Source organism: Adiantum capillus-veneris, chromosome 3 (genome assembly GCF_014529385.1).
Source record: "Adiantum capillus-veneris isolate H3 chromosome 3, ASM1452938v2, whole genome shotgun sequence".
Lineage (NCBI taxonomy): Eukaryota > Viridiplantae > Streptophyta > Polypodiopsida > Polypodiales > Pteridaceae > Adiantum > Adiantum capillus-veneris.
Window position 1 is genome coordinate 90,477,419 of NC_140933.1, and position 15,995 is coordinate 90,493,413.

Consider the following 15,995-nt stretch of genomic DNA (forward strand, 5'->3'; position numbering starts at 1 on the left):
GCAGGAGGCTCAAGGCAAGGACTTGTCACTGGAGTGCAAGGCAAGGATGCGGCATTGTCTCACTACACCGGACATTTTAACCATGAAAAGGTTTGTAGAAACAATTCAAGTACTTGACTCTATTGTACGCATCTCGATAATAATCCATGAATGTTTTAATATCATTTTGTAGATCATAATATACCACAAGAAATACTCCAAGGACAACGCAAAGTTCCCTTTGTTTGCAATGAAAGTTATTACAAGATTGTGTGGTGGGTACCCCGTGCCACTGAACACCAAAAGGATAATTTTGATAGAGAAATAGTTTTCTCTATGCATGTTTGGCATCGGGTATGGGTGCCAAGCACTCAAGGCCCCCTATTTCATGTCCTACATAGCTCATGCCCTGGCGGCAAGAGTCGAAGACCCGAAGAGACTGGATCCATACAACAAAAGGCTATTTTTAAGGGACAGAAGACGCTTGATTCCTGCGGGGATTCTGTCATCAACATAGGAAAGATTTTGGCTAAGGGGTGTGCACGTCAAAGAGTTACATAGTGAGGAAGAAGGGGGTGCAATGAAGAGAATAAAAACAACGGGATTAGGCCCATATTCTCCCACTCTGGACTCGTGACTATCGCCACGTCTCATGGTGCTCCCTCACATTTGAGTTTACCAAAGCCCTTTGCTTCTTCTCTTTGTGGATGAGTTGTAAAGAACATGTAATTTTTTTGCTCTTAAGAATCTCCTTCTACCTTGCTCTATGTATAAGCCGTCTATAAGTTCATTGGTGTAACTCTAGTAGGCTATTGGCTCTATTTTTGCCTCCTCATGTCTGATGTGCTTAAAGTAACGTGATCTTTCCATGTAGTGGGTATTTTCCATGCCTTGTGTTGACCCTATTGATAATGAGCCATATGTCTTGGCAAAATATGGACCACGGTTAATAGTATATGCTGCATTGGAATAAATCAAAATGGTGAGTAGAGTAGGGAGTTATGGAGCATATATTGTTTGCATATAGAACATGCTAACTCTCCATGTACTGAGTGATATGGTGCCCACTCCACCCTGCTAGGTATTGTGCCCACCCCACCCTGTTAGGTACGCCTTCTTCAAATTCAGCAAGGCTGCTTGAAATGATGTGAGCTTACTTTCATCCCCCGAATGCTGCTCAACATAGTGGAAGATTTTATCAAGTGATTTCCACACATTTTTCTTGTGATTTTGGATCGCCCCACCACGATCATTGTCTTTAGCCACTCTATGTAACTGTTTCCATTTGTTGAACAGGTTTCTCTTCTCCTCTCTATTAGACTCTTTGAGGCTAAACCCAAGAAAACTTTTGGCCTTCATGCGGCCTATCGATGCTTTCCTTGGTACCTTGTAACGACCTTGAGACATCTTAGGGTCCTCTTTGATTTTTAAATTTCCTCCATGCAGACCAATGTACTTTGAGAGAACTTTCTCTAATGCTTTGATGACTTTTTTTGACTCGCTCACTGGCTTTAAGGTCCATGCAAAACATATGTACAAATGAACCACCTTTTCAATTATTGTACAAAGTGCATGGAGTGTACAAACGTGAACTCACACAAAGGAATATCAAGCACTGCCTAAAAAACCTTATCTTGAAGATGTCTGTTGGGGGAGCTCTACTCCATTGCACACTCTCAAGAGATTGTGCATCGGCCATGCAGTATGAACATGAATTTTTCCCACAGATGCACAATGTGTTATGTTGTATATGCAATTAAGAGTCTTTAAATCACTTGTCATGTGCCATTTGACTTTTTAGTCACCAATGCAAATCACTCCACTGAAAGAACACCTCCATTTCTTTGGTCTCACTGATGATAGAAGGAATCTGGGTTTGACTAAAAACCCAATGGAGGATTTCAAAATCTTCTTCATCAACCTGCATGTGAAAAAAGGAACATAAAGCCAAGAAACATTTATGCAATATTTTTGTTATTATAGATTAAACCAAGTATATCTCAAATGATCATAGCGTCAGAATATTATTTTTTAACTGCATCGTGGGTCCTCTTTGGTTATTGATGGATCCAAAGCTATATTCATGAGGGTAATGGTGACTCTCTCTAGCTTCCTGTTCTTTAGGATCTTTCACTGGTCGAGCTTCAAAGAAAACTTGAGAACCCTATTGCACTCCACTTGACTCATATCAAAGAAGTGAGCTACATACCTTTGCAATGCTTCAAGATCAACAAAGATGTTGTTATGCTCATTAAATTGTACCTCTCTCCCTCCCTTGCCTATAAATGTTGCTTCAGTATGGAATGGTGATTCAAGTTTCTCAAACACCTCATCATTTAAGTGTCAACGTGTAGTCTTTACATGTGATGGATATGATCCTCTTTTTAGCTAATGCTTTGAAGAGTGCCATGTATCCATATGCGAGATGCCACTCTCATCAAGTATTGCTTGCACTTCCATTGGCTCCAGTTGATTCTACTTCATGAAGGAGGTAAGGAGCCTCCCTTTAAATTTATCAAAGTTTTTAAGAGTTTTCATCTCTTCAACTGCTTGTTTTGGAGCTAGACTACTGTAATCCACTCCGGCATTGGAACTTGCTCTATTCGAGTTTGGATGTATCAAAGACTTGCAAAGAAAGCACCATGCGTCATGATCAATCATAAGAAAGTGTAAAGTATATATATGGTACAAAAGTAGAAACAAACTTTGAGTTACCTTAAATCTCGTATTTGTTGTTTTAGGCCATCGCTACTAGTCTTCATATTTTCTATGTTGCATGAATCTCTTTTTTTTTTTTGACTCCCAAGCACGGTGTATTTCATACACAAACTTGTGATATTCTTCTCAAGGCTTTGGATTGTCTCTCTATTTGATGAAATTCTGGTTGCATGCTTCAGTAAGTTTCTTCAATTGCATGTTCTCCATCGTTGGGAGGTCTATTTGCTTTTCTGCATTCGATCCTCGGATTTCCAAATGTTCAGTGTATCCTAATAGCCCATCCTTGCCATCGCCTGTGAAATGTAAAAGTTTAGTGATATTAGTAAAGGGAGGTGCCACATTTGTTGTAGGATCCTTTGGGTTAATAGACCCATCGGTCCACAAATCCAAATGATGTTCCTTGTTTTTCCTTCTCAGTTCTTTCTCCATTTGGGATTAAAAAGACTCTTTCCTACGTTTTTACAATGATGTGTACTCTTGCAATACATCAACATGAAGATGATGCATGTGTTCCTTCTTTGGGTAAGTGTTGAAGATGAAGGGGTTGAGGATTGCAAGTTCAAATTGAGTTTTTCATCAGAAAAAGAAGTGATGTCCATTCCTAGAGTCGATAGAGCAACAGATAGACAGGCCTTCTACTTTATGGTTGTCAGCCTCTCAAAGTTGCTGCCAAAGAAGGAGGTTTGCCAATGGGGCTCATTGTAGTCGGCCTTGTTCATGTAGCATCCGGATTGAGGAGTGAGCTCCTATAGCAGCCCATTTGCACTCATAACTAGCCAGCTCTTGTGTCGCTACGTTCCCGCGCAATCTTTGTCCCATGTCCAAGTTGCCACCACTATCACATGCCACAATGTGGTGTGCCATGCTGGGTTCACTGCATTGTCCACCTCTATCTTTGCCACAGCCCGCGCCCGGCGAGTAGATGCCCAATGATTTTGTCCACCCCCATGCCAAAAATCTCCATGAAAGCTGTAGAAAACCTCTGCGCTGCCATCACTTTGTAGAAGATCTTTGGGAAGAAGCCGTGAGGCAAGCACTGCGTAGTCGCCCATCCTATCGGTGCAGCTTGCCCCAGCTTTGGTGCATCTGTATACGTATTTTCACCAGGCTTGGAAACTTGGAAATGCTTGAATGCTCAAATTTAAGCTCATCTCATCGGCATGCATCTCTGCAATGGTAGCGATGGCGTCGAATGTGCTGAGGGCTTCCGTGCTCGCGCTGGGTAGCAAGTAATTTGTGGTTATGGAGGTGAAGGAGAGGTAGGAGTATCTTGTCCAGGTTCCAGAATCCAAAAGAGAAGCCTGGAACTCAACAAATTTGGCCACGAGGGTCTCAAAAAAGTAGAAACAAACTTTGAGTTACCTTAAACCTCGTATTCATTTTTTTAGGCCGTCACTACCAATCTTCATATTCTCTATGTTGCATGGATCTCATTTTGATTTGACGAAATATTCTGAGCGCATGCTTCATTAATTTTCTTCAGTTGCATGTTCTCCATCGCTAGGAGGCCTAGTTGCTTTTTCGCATTCAATCCTCGCATTTCCAAATATTCAGTGTATCCCAATAGTCATCCTTACCATCGCCTGTGAAATGTAAAAAGTTAATGATATTAGTAAAGGGAGGTGCTGCATTTATTGTAGGATCCTTTGGGTAAATAGACCAATTGGTCCACAAATCCAAATGATGTTCCTTGTTTTTCCTTCTGAGTTCTTTCTCTTGTTGGGATTAGAAAGACTCCTTCCTACGTTTCTGCAATGGTGTGTACTCTTGCAATACATCAATGTGAAGATGATGCATGTGTTCTTTCTTTGGGTAAGTGTTGTATTGCAAGTTCAAATTGATGTTTTCATCAAAAAAGAAGTGTTGTCTATTCCTAGAGTCGATAGAGTGACAAACAGACACTATGACTAACGAAATATCTCAAGTTTTGGAAGCGAAGGGTTATAAGCTTGCATTTAAAATCACTATAGTCCCATGTTTAGAGTTGATAGAGTTCTGTAGCTTATGTTTTTGGAGGGAACACTTGTGAATTGGTGTTTCAAATCATTAGTCATACATTCATTTAGATTTCTGACAAGAGAACAAAGGACAAGAAAAGAAGGTGGTAGCTACCAATGAATGTCATTCTGGTTGTTTGTTGGTGCAAAAAAGCATCACCTAGAATATCCTATATAACATTTTTATTTTATCTCTCTAAGATGACGTGGAACTTCTTATAGGACCCCAAAGTGAGTCCAAAGTTCTCCTAATGGGAGTCAGTTGCTCGACCAGTGGACCAAGGAGGTCTCAAAATTTTTAACCCAGTTGCCCATGCTGAGGCCTTGTGTGCCAAATTTATAATCTCCTTGGCTAAAAAGGATAAAGTTTGGGCTGTCATGACCAAGGATATGATAGATACAACTAAACTTGGTTCAAAAGATGGGAAGTGGAAAGGAGTAGAGTTTCACAACAAACTCTTAGCCCGGCATGGTGTAATGGAAATGGCCTATGAAGTTTGAGAATAGCGGAATTAAGAGAATTAGAGTGAGCATTTTTGTGAGATTACTTCGAAAACATGAAGGGTGAACTTAATTGATGGTAGCAACATAAACATAGTACTTAATTAGCTTGGAATGAACAATAATTCTGCAACAGAGAGAGTATTCGAGAACATGAAATAGTTGAGGACCGGATTTACTTGGAGCCGGGTACCCCTCCAAAAGGCGTTTGTATTATAGATTCTCCCATCAAGAGAGACTTGTTACAATACAACCTTTGTGTTCCTTGTGACCTTGGTGATGCTATGAAGATGGAAAGCTTCATGCATCACGAGCTTAACATAAACTTTGCAAAAAGCACTAACTATCCCACGGCCTCAAACACCTTCGAAGGTGGAGAGAGCTAGCGAGGAATGAGGGTAGGGAAGAGGAAGAAGAATCATCCATAGGAGAAAGAAATAGTTCCTCACTTATCATCACTCTTCTTGCGTAGCATAGCATAATAGCATAGTAATGAAGATGAAGAAGATGGCAAGCTTAAGCATTAAAGCATGGTTCTGGGTTGGATTTGCATTCCATAGCCAAGATTGTTAGTGTAGGCTCTCCACTTCTCAACAAGCTTGGAGAAGGAGATGGAGCTCGTACCTTTGCACTCCACACAATGAGAGAATGTGTGTGTGTGTGTGTGTGTGTGTGTGTGTGTGTGTGTGGGAGAGTATACCCCCCCCCCTCTCATGCTTGGTCCACCTCTCTCTCTCTCTCTCTCTCTCTCTCTCTCTCTCTCTCTCTCTTTTGTATTATATTATTATTTCATTTGGACATGTGTCCTCTTTTTTTCTCTTTGAGAGAAAGAACTTAATTATTTATTTTTATGTATCTAAATTCTCATTGGACCCCTTTAAAACCTATCCAATAGCATTCAAACACATCACGAGGGCCACATGTGGAGGATCGTTTGAACATGTGTCTTTTATGCTTATTAAGTCATTTGGTTGAATGGAATACTTTAAGGACTTAGTCAATCCAGCATGGAAAGGGTCATGCCTCTTGAGAGTTATCTTTGAATTAAATAATTCAGGAACTTTAGTCATTGAAGCATGTGAGAAACACCTCAAGCTTTTGGGTAAGGTTCCCACTAACACTTAGCAACCCAACAAGCACCTCATGCTTGGGTAGGATTCCCACCTCAAGGTTAGCCCTAATTTACCTAAGGTCAAAGGACTTTTCAGCACTAACTTTTGGAGGTCTTTAATGAATCTAACCCTACGGTCTTTAAGCTCGATTAGGTAGCATTGCTCTTTAACATACCATCTCTCATTTGGACCCATTTTAACCTTGGCCCCGTATTGTGGCCCCGTGTTGACACAAATCCAAAAACACATGTCTATATTCTAACTCTTGTTCCCGTTTATTCTTCCACATTAAATGATCAGTTTAATATAAGAAAATAATTTGGATTGGTTAGATATTAGATGTTATGACATTACCTCTCTCTTGAAATCATAGTCGTCTTCAACTATGAGGTAGAAGAGATAAAGTCTTAGTCATTAATCTACGTTTCTTAGGGGGTAGAGGATCCCTTTTTACCCTGCGACATCATTCCAGAATGGATCACTAGTCCATTTGGTGCTTGGGAGATGTAGGTGCAGCAAGCATGTCTACTCTTTAGTCCATATCATACTCCCAAAGTAGAGTGACAAATTCTACTTGGTGTTTGAGTGACGTCGTCATCACAAACATGATTCTAAGCATGCATACTATTTAAATTTGTGTACAAAAGAGGAATATTCTTATAAGACAAAAACATTGTTCCTTAAGAAAGCATTTACTTTTGCTTGCTCTAGTGCAGCATTGTAAGCATTGAAAAGGTTCATACTATCCTTAAGCTGTATTCCTTGCATCCATCTAGCATCTTCAAATGGATAATTTTTTAATTTAATAAGATACTATCGGATAATCTTACCATGCCGAAGGATAGCTTCGGGTTGTACCATACGGATACCATCTTGAGAGATAATATGACCTGAGTATTGAATCTCTTGAAGGAAAAGTTTGCTTTTCTTTTGATTGATAAAAAGCTTGTTCTCCCTCAATGCTTGGAAAATCACTTGGAGATGTTGCGTGTGTTCCTCCAAGGACTTGGAGTGGATGATGATATCATCAAAGAACACTCCAATGAACTTATGGTAGGATCTAAATATTTTCTCCCATCAAACGATTAAATGTGGCAGGTGCATTGGTCAAGCCAAAAGGCATGACTAGATATTCATAAAGACCAGACATTGTACGACACGCGGTCTTCAGGATATCTTCCTCCACTACCCTTATTTGATGATAACCACTTTTAAGGTCAATCCTACTAAAGAAGGTAGAGCCTTATAGCTTATCAAACAGATCTTCTACCCGAGGTATGGGAAATCTGTTTTTGATAGTGATATGGTTTAGTGCACGATAGTCGAGACTCCACACGCATGCGTTATATACCATCTTTCTTTTGCACTTAAAGGATTGGAGAACAAAAGGGAGAGGATCTAGGCCTCACCATCCCTTTGTCTACCAATTATTATACTTGCCTCATAATCTCCTCTTGTTGAGCTTGGGAAACTCAATAAGGAGGCTTGTTAGGCGGTGACCTTCCTGATAGGAGCTCAATTTGATGGTCATCATCTCCTCGTTCTGTAGGTAAGTCCATAGGGATATTATCGATGAACACATCTTGAAATCCTTTTAGAAAGTTAGACAAGTCTAACTCTCCATTTTCATTTGATAAACCATTAGCGTCATTAGTGGATTCTTTGACAAAAATCATGTACGCAGAGATCGAGCTTTTCATTGACTTATCAAAAGCTAGTGAATTTAGAAGTGGTATAGTACGATCAGACTCATTAGCATCCATATACATGTTCTTTCCCCTGTAGGTGAAGTAGATTCTCCTTTCAGGGAACGTCATGTTGGCAGCCATGCGATCAAACCATGGCAACCCTAGGGTAGCATCCTCATGTTGGAGAGGAGAGATAAAAAAAGTCTTCTTTTTTGACATAGCTTTGGACATGAAGCCTCAACTTCCCAATCAAGGGAGTTATGGAGGCTTACTGTCCCTTGAAAGTTGTGTCACCCGTTACAATATCTCCTATCTCGAAAGCTTGAATGCCCAACTTGGTGGCCAACTTCACTGATATGAAGTTGTGAGTAGAGACAGGGTCAAACAAGATGAAGGCATCATGCTCCCTTACCTTTTCTTTTCAATGAGAATCCTCTTTTGGAGCTTCGATGGTGGAAGCCCAAGGAGTCTCATTGCGAGCTGAGGCAAGAACAATAGCTATGTCCTTGCTCCCCACACTTAAAACACTTATGGTCCTTGCAAAAAGCTTCAAGATCTTTATGAGAGAGTTTTGTTTTACCTTTGTAAACTCCCTTCTCCTTGGACCTATTGTTGTTGTTATAGCAAGTGCCTTGGGAAAAATTTTGGGCATTGGTTTTCCTCTTTGCATCATTTTTGTATTTGTTTTCCATGGGCTTGACATTCTGTCTAGCCCCTTGTTGGAAATTGATGCGGTAAGAAACCATGGTGTGCTGGATTACTTAGGTGATAGAACCAGGCCGTTGGGCGTTGAAATACTCGGCCATTTCTTCCGGTAATCCCTCACAAAATTGTTGCTTTTTCTCGGCAAAGTCTATCTTTTGGAAGACAATAGCCTTGAGATGTAAATCCCAAAACTTGTCCACATATTTGTGAATAGACTCATGTGAGAGAAGCTTCAAACTGCGCCATTTGGTAAGTACTGTGTCCTTTGCATCGCTTGCAAGGAATTGCTTCATGATGGAAACTTGTAGAGTTTTCCATGTCTTTGGGGCTTCACCATTGCCACAAAGGCTAGCCCACCACTGATGAGACAATTTTTGGAAGTGCATAGCTACATGGCGTAGCTTGGAGGACTCCGTGAAGCCCTCGTCTCCAAAGGCCGCATCAAATTGTTAGATGAAGGCCAATACTTTGTCAGTGGCACCAAAGGTGCCATCATAGGTGAGAAAAGAGATACTCTTTTCTCCCTCTTGAGCTTCTTGAGCTTTTGTTGTCTTTGCCATGCAGGGTATAATTTGCGATTTCCTCCCCTCTTGTATTCTCTAGGAGAATAGACATAGATCTCGTTGGGAGAGGAGTAAGGTGAAGAAGGAGGAGAAGAGGGTGACAACTTTCTTGACCTTCTCTTCCTTTAGTTCCTCTCTTCCTTTCAGAGTGACAAGGAGAAGGACTGTGTGTTGACCATTTCCTCTTGGGACGAGTTGGCGATCGTCTAGACCGTCGTCTTTGTGGAGCCACATCTTCAGAGGAACTTAGGGATTCATTACTTTCTTGTTCTTTGGATTCCTCCTCTCGTATGGGAGAGAGTCTTCTTTTGGGGGTCTCATCAAGAGGCCTCCTAAGCTCTCTCTCCTCTTGGAGAGGAAGGGAGATCCCATAAGCACGAAGTTGTTGAATAACTTCGGCTTGCAAAGTAGGATTGCCCATAGCTTGATACAACCTAGTAACAAGATAATTGATAAACATGGGGGATCATCATTAGCACCTTCATGTGCAAAATCAAAGTTATCAATGTTCATTCTACTCTCTTGGCTATTGTCATCCATGCTAATTATACTTATGTGTTTACTTAGTGTATTCTTTGGCAACTCAAAACCTTAGTTGCTACTCCTCTTAGCCTTTGAAAATAAGCACTTAAGTATCTACACCCACGGACTGCATTGGTTAATTATAGAGAGTAGTGGGGTGGGTCTAGCATAGAAGAATTTCCGAGGGAGGATATGTAATGGAATTTGCCTATTCAATTTGAGAATAGCGGAATTTAACGAGAGTACTTTCAAGAAATGATTTTGTGAGCATAGCGGGTAGACATAATTGAAGATAGCAACATAATCATAGCAATTAGTTAACTTGGCATAGACAATACTTTTGCAAGAGAGAGAGTTTAGAGAACATGACAACAATTGAGGACCGGATTTATGTGGAGCCGGTCCCCCCTCCAATAGGCATTTGTATTATGATTTCTCCCATAAAGAGAGACTTGTTACAATACAGTCTTTGTGTTCCTTGTGACCTAGGTGATGCCATGAAGATGGAAGGCTTCATGCACCACAAACATAACATAAACTTGAAGAAAGCTTTAACTATCCCAAGCCTCAGTCCCAAGACCTCAAACACCTTCGAAGGTGGAGAGAGCTAGCAGGGAATGAGGGTAGGGAAGAGGAAGAAGAAACATTTCGTAGGAGAAAGAATTAGTTCCTCACTTATCATACTCTTGTTGCTAGCATACATAATAGCATAGTAATGAAGAAGAAGGAGATGGCAAGCTTAAGCATTGAAGCATGGCTCTTGGTTGGATTTGCACTCCATAGCCAAGAGTGTTGGTGTAAGCTCTCAACCTCTACTTGCTTGGAGAGGGAGCTCTTGCACTTTGCATAGCACACAATGAGAGTGATTGTGAGTGTGTGTGGGTGAGTATACCCCTCCAGCAAGGCCCTAGCTAGCTTGGGTCGACCCCCCCTTGTAGCTCATGCTTGAAGCTCATTCCTCCAGGCCTAGCCAATCACAAGCAGGAGCCATTACAAGCAACGTGGGTAGCCTTGGGACAAGTGTCCCCCTTTCCCCTTTGAGAGAGAGGACTTGATAAATGAAAAATCAATTAGATAATTCAAGTAATTTATCATTGGACCCCTTTGAAGCTTAGCCAATAGGCTTCAAGCAACACATGAAGGTAACATGGGTAGGGGCCTGACATGTGTCCTTGCTGCCTCTTCAAGTTGGGGCTTCCCTTGTGTGTGTGAGTGGGTGTTCTCTCTCTAGCTCCTAGGAAAAGGGCTCGCCCCCCCTCTTGTAGGAATGATTTTGACTTTAGGTGATCAAGCACCTTACTCATCAAGCATGACAAAGCACTTGAACTAGGGGGTGTTCCCACAAGCATCTCAGGCAAGCTTCTCAAGGCACCTCAAGTACCTTAATCATGCAGCAAGTCAAGTACCTCAAGCATGGAGCCAGTCAAGCACCTCAAGCATCTTAATCAAGAACCTCAAGCATGACAAACACCTCAAGCACGACAAGCACCTCAAGCAGGACAAGCACCTCGAGCTTGGGCCGGGTTCCCACCTCAAGCTCAGCCCTAGCTTACTTAAGGTCAAAGGACTTTTTACATACATTTATTGGAGGTCTTCAATGAAGCTAACCCTAAGGTCTTATGCTCCATTGGTTAGCCTTGCTCTTTGATAGACCATCTCCCTTTTGGGCCCCTTTACTATTGGCCCCGTGTTGAGATAGATCTATAAGCACACACCTATATCTTAACACTTGTTCTCGTTTATTCTCCCATATTAAGTGATCAATTTAATATGAGAAAATCATTTGGGTTAGTTAGATATTAGATTTTATGACAGGATAGCTCCTTTCGGACTTCTTATGGCTCAATAATGGTAAAGCCGTAGACAAATCTAAAAACACCCCATTATTAAGACCAAAGCTTCGAGGTGTGTACCATATCCCACATAGTGGACTCAACAAAATCGATAATAGATCCCAATCCCACTTACCCTAATATAATAACTAAATCAACTATTAACAGGCTTATCAAGGACCTCGCTTCTTAAGCAAGAAAAGAGAAAACAAATGCTCTAATACCAATGTAATGGAGCTGGCCTATGAACTTTGAGAATAGCGGAATTAAGAGAATTAGAGTGAGCATTAAGTTTGTGAGATTACTTTGAAAACATGGAGGGTGAACTTAATTGATGGTAGCAACATAAACATAGTACTTAATTAACTTGGCATGAACAATACTTTTGTAAGAGAGAGAATATTAAAGAACATGACAATAGTTGAGGACCGGATTTACTTGAAGCCGATCCCCCCTCTAAAAGGCGTTTGTATTATGGATTCTCCCATCAAGAGAGACTTGTTACAATACAATCTTTGTGTTCCTTGTGACCTTGGTTATGCTATGAAGATGGAAAGCTTCATGCATCACGAGCTTCACATAAACTTTGCAAAAAGCACTAACTATCCCAAGGCCTCAAACACTTCGAAGGTGGAGAGAGCTAGCGGGGAATGAGGGTAGGGAAGAGGAAGAAGAATCATCCATAGGAGAAAGAAATAGTTCCTCACTTATCATCACTCTTCTTGCTTAGCATAGCATAATAGCATAGTAATGAAGATGAAGAAGATGGAAGCTTAAGCATTGAAGCATGGTCCTGGGTTGGATTTTCATTCCATAGCCAAGATTGTTGGTGTAGGCTCTCCACTTCTCAACAAGCTTGGAGAAGGAGATGGAGCTCTTTCCTTTTCACTCCACACAATGAGAGAATGTGTGTGTGTGTGTGTGTGTGTGTGTGTGTGTGTGTGTGTGTGTGTGTGTGGGAGAGTATACCCCCCCTCTCATGCTTGGTCCACCTCTCTCTCTGTCTCTTGTATTATATTATTATTTCATTTGGACATGTGTTCTCTTTTTTTCTCTTTGAGAGAAAGAACTTAATTATTTATTTTTATGTATCTAAATTCTTATTTGACCCCTTTAAAACCTATCCAATAGCATTCAAACACATCATGAGGGCCACATGTGGAGGTTCATTTGAACATGTGTTTTTTATGCTTATTAAGTCATTTGGTTGAATGGAATACTTTAAGGAATTAGTCAATCAAGCATGGAAAGGGTCATGCCTCTTGAGAGTTATCTTTGAATTGAATACTTCAAGAACTTTAGTCATTTAAGCATGTGAGAAACACCTCAAGCTTTTGGGTAAGGTTCCCACTAACACTTAACCAGCCAACAAGCACCTCATGCTTGGGTAGGATTCCCACCTCAAGGTCAACCCTAACTCACCTAAGGTCAAAGGACTTTTCAGCACTAACTTTTGGAGGTCTTTAATGAAGCTAATCCTACGGTCTTTAAGCTCGATTAGGTAGCATTGCTCTTTAACATACCATCTCTCATTTGGACCCCTTTTAACCTTAGCTCCGTGTTGAGACAGATCCATAAACACGTGTCTATATTCTAACCCTTGTTCCCGTTCATTCTCCCATATTAAATGATCAGTTTAATATGAGAAAACCATTTGGGTTGGTTAGATATTAGATTTTATGACACATGGTATAGCGTAATTAAGTCTAGGTGGCATCTTAGGGGAACTCGTTATGAAGTGCAAAAAAGCAGCTAGGGTATTGGAGTGGGGGGAAGAAACTAGGTACTTGAAGAACTCCATCTTGCACTAGTTCCACTGGCTCGCCAAACTTCTTAGACTACCACAAAGCCCCTATTGGATAGAAACTGCCAGGAAAGTGAATAATAAGAGTCTAAATCGGTTTGCTCAATTCTAGGACGTTAACAGTGAGAACTGGAAAACCATTGACTTGCTAATAACCCAATATCAACTAAATGGCTTCAAGATATTGCTAGTCAAACAGAGTGATAAAAGAGTTGGACAAGGCTGTAAATGCCAATCTGTGAATCTGGGTTTGAGTGGAACGCCTAGAGATGGCCCGAAAGTAGTCTTTTTATATGGAAACCCCATCCTAAAGGCATCTATTAGGTATTAATGCATGAGAATAAGTGGTCTAGATCCCTCAACAAAATATGGAAGAGACAATGGCTAGACGAACGGTGGAGGGAAGTCATGGAGAACATCTGGAAGCCAAAGTGGCCGCAATTTATGAAGATATTTTTCTGGAAGGTGATGTGGGGTGCTCTACCAACGGGCGTAAAGATCCAAGAAAGAGGAATTGGGTCCGATCGTTGCCTCGGGTGCAGGATAGCTAGAAGATCTGGCCCACCTTTTAATGGAATGCCAGATGATCAAAGACCTGGCATGGAAAATATGCAAGTGAATTCAAAGGACATCCAATATATCAAGCTCTTTAAGACTGATCTATTCCTTGTTTGCAAGAAGATGGAAATCCTTGCCCTGCTTATCTGCACTCAAACTGTTGGTTACTTCTTCTTCCACCATATATGGTAGGCGAGGAACCGCCGTGTATTTGAGAGAGACCTTCAAGCAACAAGATTCTCAGAGATTATACATAAAAGCAGAGTGGTGATATATACGCTCGGAAGCAAGCAAGATTCGGGAGACTGGTTTAGGGCTACATCCCATGCCATGTTGTCAACCTGGAAGAAGTAATTGCCTAGGTGAGAGGCGATAGACATCTAGTTTGTAATATCCAGCATCTCAAGGCTCAACCTGAGCTTGAGGCTGTTTTGTAAATTCTATGTTGTGCTTAATACAATCCTCTCACAAATTATGAGTTTTGTATTTAAAAAAAGGACTAGATTGTTGAATTGAGTATGTCTCTACAATCTTTTTTCCATTTGTTTTAAAGGAAATCAAAGGAGATACTCTTTGGCTTGAGATAAAAAAAGGTAAATACCTTTTACTTTTGCTTATCTCTTGAGTTATCATTTTGCATTATCTTTTTTCCATTTGTTTTAAGGGGTATCTTGGCCCTTGGGCTCTAAGGAGTGAAAAGTTCAAGGAATTGCGACATGGTGGGGTGTGATGCAGAAAAATGAAAAAGGAAAATTTCCAAAATATCCTTCTATCTATTTTGATTGGATTGTTCAAGATTTTTTTATCTTTATTCTCTTTTGACAACTGAGATCCGTATTTGAGTGCTTGATTACCTCGCAAAAAATGCAATTGTGTGTAAAATTAATGAAGCAATCGATCGCCAAATTCTAGTTTTATCATCTTGAATTGATAGACAATCAGTCTTCTTATGAAAAGCTATAATTTTTTTTTGTCTTCGAAGAAATTTAATCTCTCAAGCGAGGGTGTTTTGGGAATTTTCAAAAATTTGAAGGGCATTTTGGAGATGCACAAGGGCACAAATCACACGTGCAGGAGAGAGAGGAGAGAGAGAAAGATCAAGAGGAATCCTAGGGAGAGAGGAGAGAGATAGAGAAAGGGAAATCCTGGCTCTGCATGCACGTGGAAGAGAGAGAGAGAGAGAGAGAGAGAGAGAGAGATGGATCCATGACATGTGTAGCAACGATCAAGAGAGACGTTTTTTTTTTAATACTAACAGCAGGCATGCTGTTGTCGGCACTGTAACGGAGCAGGACAGTAGACGCAACAAAGACCTCTGTGTGTGTGTGTGTTGCGCATCTGGAGGCGACATTTCTCTCTGGCTTTACCATGTTGCCCTGGATCTGTGCATCACTATTTTCATGGTGGGAGATCTGCTGCTACAAGTAGAACAAGGGTGAGCGCAAGAGGTAAAGGAGGAGGCGTCTGAGGGTTGCAGGTGATGGTGATAACGTTGTAGGCGAAACAAGGCCACAACCATTGAAGACGATGCAGACAAACCGGAAGCCATGTGCAAGAGGCGCTTGTCAATGTCCCCTCCCAATTCGTCTCTCCTTGCGTGCTTTGTCTGGTGAGAGAGAATGTGGACGATGAGGACGGCATGTAAATAGAAAGAAACGTGTGCATTGACTACAACTAGAAAGCTAGTGTTAAGAGTTAAGATATTGCGGGAATCTACATAAAAAGTTAATTAATGGGTGTACAATAGATCATACATATTCCTGAGTAGCTCATAGTTACCAAGATATATAAATGGAAACTAAAGCGTTGTCAACGATTCTTTAAGCATGTACTCTCTTTCTCCTCTTTCTCTTGCATTGAAACTTTAAGGAGAAAGAAAGGCTAGATACTAGAGAAGGCTAGAAAGAAACCACAAAGAGAAGAAATGAAGTATATGTTGGAAGCAAGCAAACATGTTTATGTAGGAAACATAAAGTCTTTTGACATAAAGCTTTTAATTTCCTGCACAGTCACCCA

General features: G+C 40.9%; 1 pseudogene; it reads right to left on the bottom strand.

Annotated features, from left to right (window-relative positions):
* Positions 1-3,488: 3,488 nt before the first annotated feature.
* Positions 3,489-4,195, bottom strand: LOC147461290 (uncharacterized; annotated as a pseudogene).
* Positions 4,196-15,995: the final 11,800 nt, after the last annotated feature.